The sequence below is a fragment of the Nuphar pumila genome, chromosome 13 (assembly GCF_984573655.1).
Source record: "Nuphar pumila chromosome 13, dmNupPumi1.hap1.1, whole genome shotgun sequence".
Classification (NCBI taxonomy): domain Eukaryota; kingdom Viridiplantae; phylum Streptophyta; class Magnoliopsida; order Nymphaeales; family Nymphaeaceae; genus Nuphar; species Nuphar pumila.
In genome coordinates this window covers 66,578,491-66,587,637 of record NC_143261.1, presented here as the reverse complement: position 1 = coordinate 66,587,637, position 9,147 = coordinate 66,578,491, and positions in this window count along the sequence as shown.

Below are 9,147 nucleotides of genomic sequence, written 5' to 3'. Positions count from 1 at the left end.
TATCAGTTACAGATATGCCCACGACTAATCGTGGGACTTATCTTCATTTCAAAACCAACGCACATTTGCCGTCCATAAATGTTAGTTATGGTAAATGGATCCAAATCCAAACTGGACCCAAATGAATCCAATCTGAATCCAAATAACTAACATGAACTAGAGGCAAACCTTGATCGCTCCGACTCTACTCCATATATATGTGCCAACCATGCTTGTGCCAATCCACACAGTTTTGTAAACACCAAAATCATCTTTAGATGCTTGGAGATATGATGCCACATTAGAAAGCGGTTACGTACTTCTAAGAAAAGTACTCATCTTGATCCAAGCAACCCCAAAGCTCTGGGAACTTCACCTTCACTCCATAGTGGTGTTCTCGTTACTGGAGACCTGTAAGATTTAGACCCATATGCAGGAGGTCCATCTTCTGACCAAGTTGCTCGCCTCTAGCCTCGAGACGATGCTCAATAGACCCTGTAGGATGCACGAGCCAAACATCATTCTCGTTATTGGTCTCCCCAAATTGATCTGATATTCTACTTCAATCGGCATGTTGAAACATATCCCTCTCTACAAAAGGGTCTATAATAACTCTGGCACCCTTTTGATCACATTGATTTGCTGCTGGTATAGAAATGTCTGGATCTGGAGCGACCAAGCTGACCCTGGGTTCTTGTAGGTCCAAAATCTAGGTTGACGTCATGATGGGGTGGTTTGGGTATTAGATTCAATCGAAGATGGGGTTATATTAGGTTTGGTTGGGGATGGTTTATGTATTAGTTGATTTGATTTTGGGTCTAGTTTAGGATCAGGATAGGGTTTTGGACTGAGTTATGGGTTTGGTTAGGATCTGATTAGACCATGACGTATCAAAATTCATATGATTCATGGGACCCATATTTGTTTGGAATGAGTTATGGATCTAGAGTGAGGATTTTAAGGCATAGTTTAGACCCAATCCATAACCAAAATGATTTTGGGTCTAGCTTTAACTTGATATACATGCAAACAGAGGGTTCATCTTGGTCCAATAAGGTCCAATATGGGATAAATTAAATTGATTGGGACTAAAATAAGAGATGGGAAACCAACCCCAAGGATTCAGAAGCAAGTTGGAGCCAAACTAGATAGGATTCAATCAGTTTTGGAATTGAAACATGTCTAAAACAGTTAAAATTGGGTTCAGGCTACTTAAATTGGTTCATGAGTGAGCTGGTATAGTTGAGAACTGGTTCTACTAGGAACAAGTTCATGTGCTTTGAGTGTCGCATGACCCTATGGCATGAGGGAGAGCACCCCAGCCTATCGCCTGCCATGTAGGGGTGGCAAAATCTGACCCGACCCGCCAACCCGCATTTTAGCTGGGTTCGGGTTTGGCTTAAATGGGTTCATGTCATAAACTGGGTTCGGGTGGGTCAACCCGTTTACCCGAACCTAACCCGCTGACCCGCCCACCAACTCGTTTACCTGTTTACCCGAACCCGACCCTCCAACCCGTTTACCCTTCTCCCCTTCTCTTTTTCTCCTCGAATTTGCTTCTCCCACTGCTCAATTCTCTTTCGTTGCCCTAAAGCGCGTCCAAGATCCCATCATTCGCTTCTCCTCCGCTACGACGTTTCACATTTCGAGGACCTCTCTCTTCAGCCCGAGCCGTGAAATTCCTTTGATTGGAAGGAGAGAGTGAGAGTCTGAGGCGTTCTTGAGCTCCAAGAAGCTCGTCCCAAGGCGTTTGGATTGATTTCTAGGGTTTTCATGTTTCAGAGGAGCTAGACGAAGGCGACGACAATGGACTACGACTCTTCGGATAGTAGCGGTGAGTCTTCGTTGTCGATTCACGATTCTTTGGTGTTTCTGAGGTCTTGGCCTTTCACAACAGCTGAGAACGGCAAAATCTATTTGTTGTTGTTTTGTTTTTTTTCTTCTTGTGAGGGCGCTTTGGTGGTGGAGTGTTGGGATTTATGTGTTGTTACTTGTTAGCGTTCAATTCGAGTGCGAGAAAATTAGGGTTCTTGGGAGATCTTTGGTTCGTGTGAAAAAGGGTTTTTTGGGTTTTGATTTTAGTTGGTTGTGTTGTTTGCCTCATCACGAACGGGATTCATGGAGAAATATGGGAGACGACCCGCTCGCTAACCCGTTAACCCCCCAACTCATTTACCCGACTCGACCCGTTTATTAAACGGGTTAACCGTGTCGTGTCGAGTTACCCGTTTAATAAATTGGTCGGGTTCATGTTTGCCACAGCCGACCCGTTTAATAAATGGTTCGGGTTCGTGTTGAGGTATGCTGACCCGCCAACCCGACCCTATTGCCACCCCTGCCATGGCGGTGGACCAGGGCCCCCTCTTGTTGGGAGGGCTGGGTTTGGCCAATCGAATTCAGTTGACATGTCACCATCGGTCAAAACCCAACTGATGTTTGTCCCCTATCCGACGAGTGAGGTCTCCCATGACAGCCATGAGCTGGAAAGACCCATTGGGGTTCCGTTGGCCATTAAGGGCCCATTTGGTCACTTGTCTACCATGTGATTTGGCACGATGTGACCCCAAATAACGAGGTCACTGCCAAACTATGGACACAAGGAAGGTGCATATGTCGCATCTTTAGAACAAGATTACATTGTTCCACCCCTTGTTACAACGATAACAGGACAGGGGGATTGTTCATAAAAAATAAAATCGGGCGGGGGTAATACCCCCATACAACACCCCTTTATCTTGTTCTTGCCTAACCCCTCTCCCCCCTTATGTGATCCGCTCTGCGAGCAACAATAGGATGAGCTTACCTCCATGACCTTCTTCCAGCAAAGAAGAAGACCATCCATTTGTAAGGGTAAACTTGCAGGCTGCAGCCAAGGTATGCCTCCTTCTCGTCTTTCCTATTTCTTCCTTGCCTCTCTCTAAAAATCCCAAACCCTAACCTTTCTCTCTTTTTTCCTCTAGTTATTTGTCCCGGTGATCGAATGGGGTTTTAGGGCTTATCCATTTCATCGTACAAGTTGTGGAGAACATCCTTGTCATCTACAGCTTTTCTTCCTTCATGCTTGGTTTTTTATGAGAAGGATGGGTCTAGCACAATTTTTGATTCATGGTTTAGGAATGTTTTTTTTTTTTTATTTGTTCTTATTTTCAATGCTGACATTGTTTCATGCCTACCCATTTGTTGGTTATTTGTGTGTTATGGATTGACATGCCTTGGATTCAATTTTGAGGTTTCTGGTTCTTGTATGGGTGTCCAAGTTGCTTGCACAATGTCAACCAAACAACGAACATAATGAGCATAACTTTTGTATATGGTCTGCCAAACATTTGATGGAGTACAGTTCTTACATAATTAATAGAATGTGTGTTTATGTCTGTTTTGTTCATTTATTTCGTCTAATCTTGGACAAGCCACCAAACAACCTTTAAAGGATGCCGAGAAGCATGTTGGCCTCTGTCGAACCAGTTCATGTGAGGGTAAGAGCTACGAAACTCCCCGTTGCCTTAATGTTGTTCTCTGATAGAATATTGGTGGTAGCGACTACCTTTTAGATAATTTCAGTTCCATGGATGAGGATTGAATTCGACGATGACTCACTGCGGTTTGCCACTATCTCACTAAAACAGGGGTTGTGATTGTTCCCATCAACGACCCCTCGATCATTATCTGGACATTATGAAGTTGCACGATAGGATTGAGATTAGTCACCATTGTTGTTAGGGATGGCAGTGGACCAGGGCGGGGGCGGGGGACAAGGTCTCCACCTCTGCCCCATCTCAAAATTTTAACCTCCATCCCTGTGGTGGGGGAGACTTTGAACCTCCACCCCCGCCCCGTCTGAAAAATAATTATCCCCGCCCTAGTCCTGTCCCTGCCCTGGCCCCAAGCTCAAAATAGGGAAAATAATCAACTTGTTGAAATATGAATATCAGGCGGAAACAAATGGCTCAACAAGAATATTAATGTTCTCATTTTGAATCTAAATGCATCTATGGATTCCTTCGTTGCACATAAGTTAATGAGGGCAAAAAGCTGTTTTTGAGCATCACATTTACCTCAAGGTTTGTTGCCCCATCATCGATCATGATCAATACCTTGTACCCATTCTTCCGCATCCAATATTAACAAAAAGAATCATAAGACGATTAAGGTACATTAAAATTCACCTTGAACAAGAAATATACAATTACTACCTTCTTTATAGACTCAACAACAACAACTTTCCCTCTGCTTCTAGATGTTGGCTCTTCCACATCAAATCCAACAAACTCACCAGAGCTTCCAAAGCATAAAAAGGAGATTTGAAACTAATTAGAAAAAGAGCAAACTGCACCTTTTCCTCAATATTCTAAGCAAAAGGAAGAACCAAATGTGAAAACTGAATAAAAATTAGTCAATGATGTCTATATTTTAGGGAAAAAAAGACTCAGTAGTGATATACGAAACATAGTTGATTGAGCATAATCTGCATCAAGTTAGTGTTTCATATTACTGCTAAAAAGAAGGATAAGTGTGACATATAATCATCACCCAACAACTAGAAGAAAGGGATAAAGACTTTTTAAGTTTGAATACTAAAGAAATCCCTTTTTTGGAAGATGCAAGACCGTTCAATCAATAAACAATCTGCAACTACACATATATGATGTCCAGTAAATGCATGGATGCATGAGGAGCTAACACATATAATATGAATGAGAGAGAAAAAGAGAGCTTACCAACATTTTTGTCAAATGTCTTTGTGAACTGATTCAAAGCAAGAGGAACCTTCAAATGCTGCTTTAGAATCAAACCACAGAAAAATAATTATTCCAATGAACGAAAATCATCAACTATTCCAATGATAACGAAAATCATCAACATACCACAGAAAAAGAGAAGATAATAATCTTCAAACAATAGCAAAACGAAAATCATCCAGATCCCCCAAAACTCTCTTTCTCTCTCCTCTGGGTGACGACTGACTCCGTTTTTTGACTAATATGATTTAGGGTTAGTTAGTATATATAAATATGCAAATCAGTTGTCAAATTCACAAAAATATATGCTAGGATATATGGTCTACACTATCAACTAGGAAGAGAAAGCAATGAAATATGGTTTAAAGAAAATGGAAAATGGAAAATGAAATAAAGTTTAGGATAATTTCATCATCAAAAACTAATTACAAACTCTAAAATAATGTATTTATACTAAAAACACCAAAACCCTAGCCCTAGATGGATCCTGCATAGAACCAAAAATTAAAAGTAAAAATCCAACTGAACAAAAAGTAAACTGATCAATTTTGGATCCAAATGAATCTTGGATCTAATACTCCAACTTTTTCTTGCCTTTTTCTTCTTTCTAGACCCGGGTTTGCTCCTGAATCAATGACCCACCTCTAAAAGCCACGGACACACCCGTGCAACAGCGGAGTTTGATCCGAGGTCTTCAGCTCAACACCTTCACAACCCCAACAAATAGGAGCATTTCATTGAATATCTCATGCAAATAACATTAAACTTGCTATTTGGCAAGGACAGGTTAACACAAGCTGAGGGCCCGACCAACGAGCATGATTGGCACTGGATCAGGGTAACAATATAATACATGTAAGCCTATGTATCACCATTTGCTTCAAAACCTATAAATTTGTCAAAAAAATCAGTCAAAGAAATAGGTATCGTGATATATCACTTGATGTTTTTTAATACAAACCACGATATTTTCCTTTGTTTTGTTCTTTTTTCAGATTTTGTCTTCCAAAACAATGCGGGTTTAGGAAGAAACCAATTTTTAAGGTATTCATTTGAGAGTTCATGATTCCTCAATTTATTGATATTTTTTCACCCATTTTTATAAAAGGTAATTACTTATTTATTTTTGCTCTTTTATCTTTCTTTTTTTTTGTTCTTTATTTTTCTTTTCACCTTGTAGGTTTGCTGTGGTCAGAGGTCTAATCATATTAATCATGTATATACACATTTTTTTTAAGATTAACTGATGGTTGCGACTAATGAAAGTAATCTAGTTTCTCAAATATATTGATTTTCATGTATATTTTAATAGTAACTAAATTGCCGATAAATTAACAATATATAAGCTATATATATCTGATATGCGATATGTGTGGCAAACGATAAGTTGCCGATATATTAACTTGTGACCATACTCTGAATAACAACTGGATCTTCAAACACCTTTTTCCTGTGATTCACTTGCAAAAAGAGGACTTGAGGCCTGAACTGGGCGGTGGGGGTGGCCCAAATACCTCATCAAAGTCTAACTCCATATATGTTTAGATTGAAAGGAGAGTCAACAGACAAGACCAACTTAGATTGAAAGGTCTTGCATATGCCAATTGATGTAAAACCAGTTATGGGAGATGCAACCTTCTCTCAAATTTTCAAAATAACCCACAACTGCAGAAGACAAACAAACAGCAAGGTTTTCTCCAAGAGCCTTCAGTGCCAAAACTGATGAAGAAACTTGTGAATGTCACCAAATTGACAGGATGTCACAGGTTTGAAACCCACGGGTGGCATTCCTTGCCACAAGGTCGAAGCTGGGTGTACTCTCTGGTGAGCAGGGAGACCTCAAGAGTTTTACCAACTAGAGGCCAGCCAAGGGTTTTTCCCAGTATCCAAAAAAAAAAAGGACTAGTGGAGAAGGATTTCTAACAATAGCCTTGGAATTTATAATGTAAAAATGATAAAAAATATTTTTTTACCGGCTCGGATTCATGGATTCATGTAGTTTTTATAGGGTCTGGGTATGGTTTCTCTTATAGTGGACCGGATTGGACTCAGATACCATACTCGAAAAATGGGCCCAAGTCCGGTTCTACCGGGGTCCGAACCAAACCCGACCCTTTGACACCCCTAGTTAGAAGCACGGAGGGGTACAGAAAAGTAAAAACATTTTGTTTGTCCTCTCCATTTAACCATTTAATGATAAAAAAATTAGAAAAAAAACTTAGATTACCAAATTAGAACATAAAAAATAAAAAGTTAGAAAATCAACATACAATTAAATCAATTTTGCCAAAAGTGTCCATCCAACTAATGAGAGAAAGAAAAATAACACAAAAAAAGTAATTTAAATGTAGCTACCATGCTAAAAAGTAAAAAATAAAAACAAAGCAACTTACCATGGTTAAAAGGTGAAATAAAAGAACAAACAATTTTAAAACAAAATTGAGCAAATGTAAGGTAAATATATAGAAGCTAGAGGGTCATGTTATTTGATAATGTAATGCATTAATTAATTCTGACAAAAAATAACTGTGGGTAATTAAGATAATTAACGGGGAGTGGAGACACCCAATTTTGGAAGGAGAGAGAGAGATATTTAATTTGTTTTGGATGCAGTGATAAAGAAGCTATTTTGTGTAAGAGAGACGCCACGTAACATTTTTTTTTTGAAAATTATATTCTAATGAGCAAACTAATTTATAATGACATTCATAAGATACATGGCAAAAACTTAAATTTGAAAAAAAGTTATAAATCACCTAATTTCAGGCACTTATTAGCCTTGCTTCTGCTCTTATAAGATTTAGCATTTAGGATTAGGATTAGGACTAGTTAAAAAAAAAAAAACAATAAACTTTCTAATATAATGTTTAATCAAGTTTACCCTATTTCAGCCCACAAGGGCTCCACTCATCTGCTGGGGCTCACTCATGAACGTCATCTAGCTCAACGGACATCATGAGTTCGAACCCGTGAGTACACGTCCTTTACTGTGTCCTCGAGCTCGAAGCATAGTGTACACTTGGTGAGCAAGGGAGACCTTGGGTTTTTTACACCACCTAGTTTGTGACTGAGGTGGTTTTCCCTGCTTCAAAAAAGAGAGAAAAAGAGAGAAATCACTGGATTTTAACCCCAACGCCCCCCTCCGATCTCCCCTTATCATCCACCAAACCAGTGTTGTCAGTGGGGGTGCTTATCGGCCTGAATCGGCTGATACGTATGCCAGAAAATCAATACGATCCTGACTTGAATCGGTTATTTTTTAATAAATGTAAAAAGCAAACTTAAAATTATTTTTTTATAGCTTAATATTATTTTAATGGCTTTAATATGTGTCACGTTTTGATTGGCATGTAATACTTTTTTAATTATTTTTTAGCCGATTCAGAACGATTCACTTGAGAATCGGTATAAGGCAATTCACCTGAATCATTGGCCATATGATTAGGGGTGGCAATTTCTGACACCACCCGCCAACCCGCCTCTTAGGCGGGTTCGGGTTGGGCTTAAGCCAACCCATTTAATAAACGGGTCGACCCGCGTAACCCGTTTATTAAACATGTCGGGTTCGGGTTGGGGGTATGCCAACCCGCCAACCCGGCTGACCCGTTTAATAAACGGGTTAGGCGGGTGGGTCAACCCGCCAACCCATCTGCCCGACCCGTCAACCCGCCAACCCATCTGCCCGACCCGTCAACCCGCCAACCCGACCCGCCAACCCGACCCGCCAACCTGCCAACCCGATCCGTCAACCCGCCAACCTGAAAACCCGTTTACCCGACCCAACCCATTTATTAAATGGGTTGGCGGGTCGTGTCGGGTTACCCGTTTATTAAACGGGTCGGGTTCGTGTTTGCCACAGCCGACCCATTTAATAAACGGGTCAGGTTCGGGTTGAGGTATGCTGACCCGCCAACCCGACCCCATTGCCACCCCTACATATGATACAACTCCGATTCCCATACTGACAACATTTCTCCAAACAATGAAGCCCTCGTCTGCTTCCAACTCGGGCTCCCAAACAGAGCCTTAGGTGTAAAATTTTCTCACTAGGCCCCACTAGCAAGCCTGTTTTGGCCCAGGCATAAGTGGGACCCAACGGTAGGTATGAACCATAGGCTGGGCTTAATTTTTCTCCTGGCCCTCTGTGATCTAACGAGACTGACCTTACATGAAACCATGTCTACCCCTAATTAAGAAGTGGTTTGCATGCTTCAAATAGAACTCCCTTGAGTAATGTATTTTGTGTAGCAATCGTTTCCCCAACCAAATTTGTTGAGTAAAGGCGACCATACCCATAGTGACAAAACGTTTTTTTTTTTTTTCGGCAAAATCTCGTTTTTCAAAAACTCACCAGAAATTGAAAAAAATTCATAAATCTCGCATTTTTTTGGCACAATCTCAACAATAAAAAATATGAATAAATATCTTT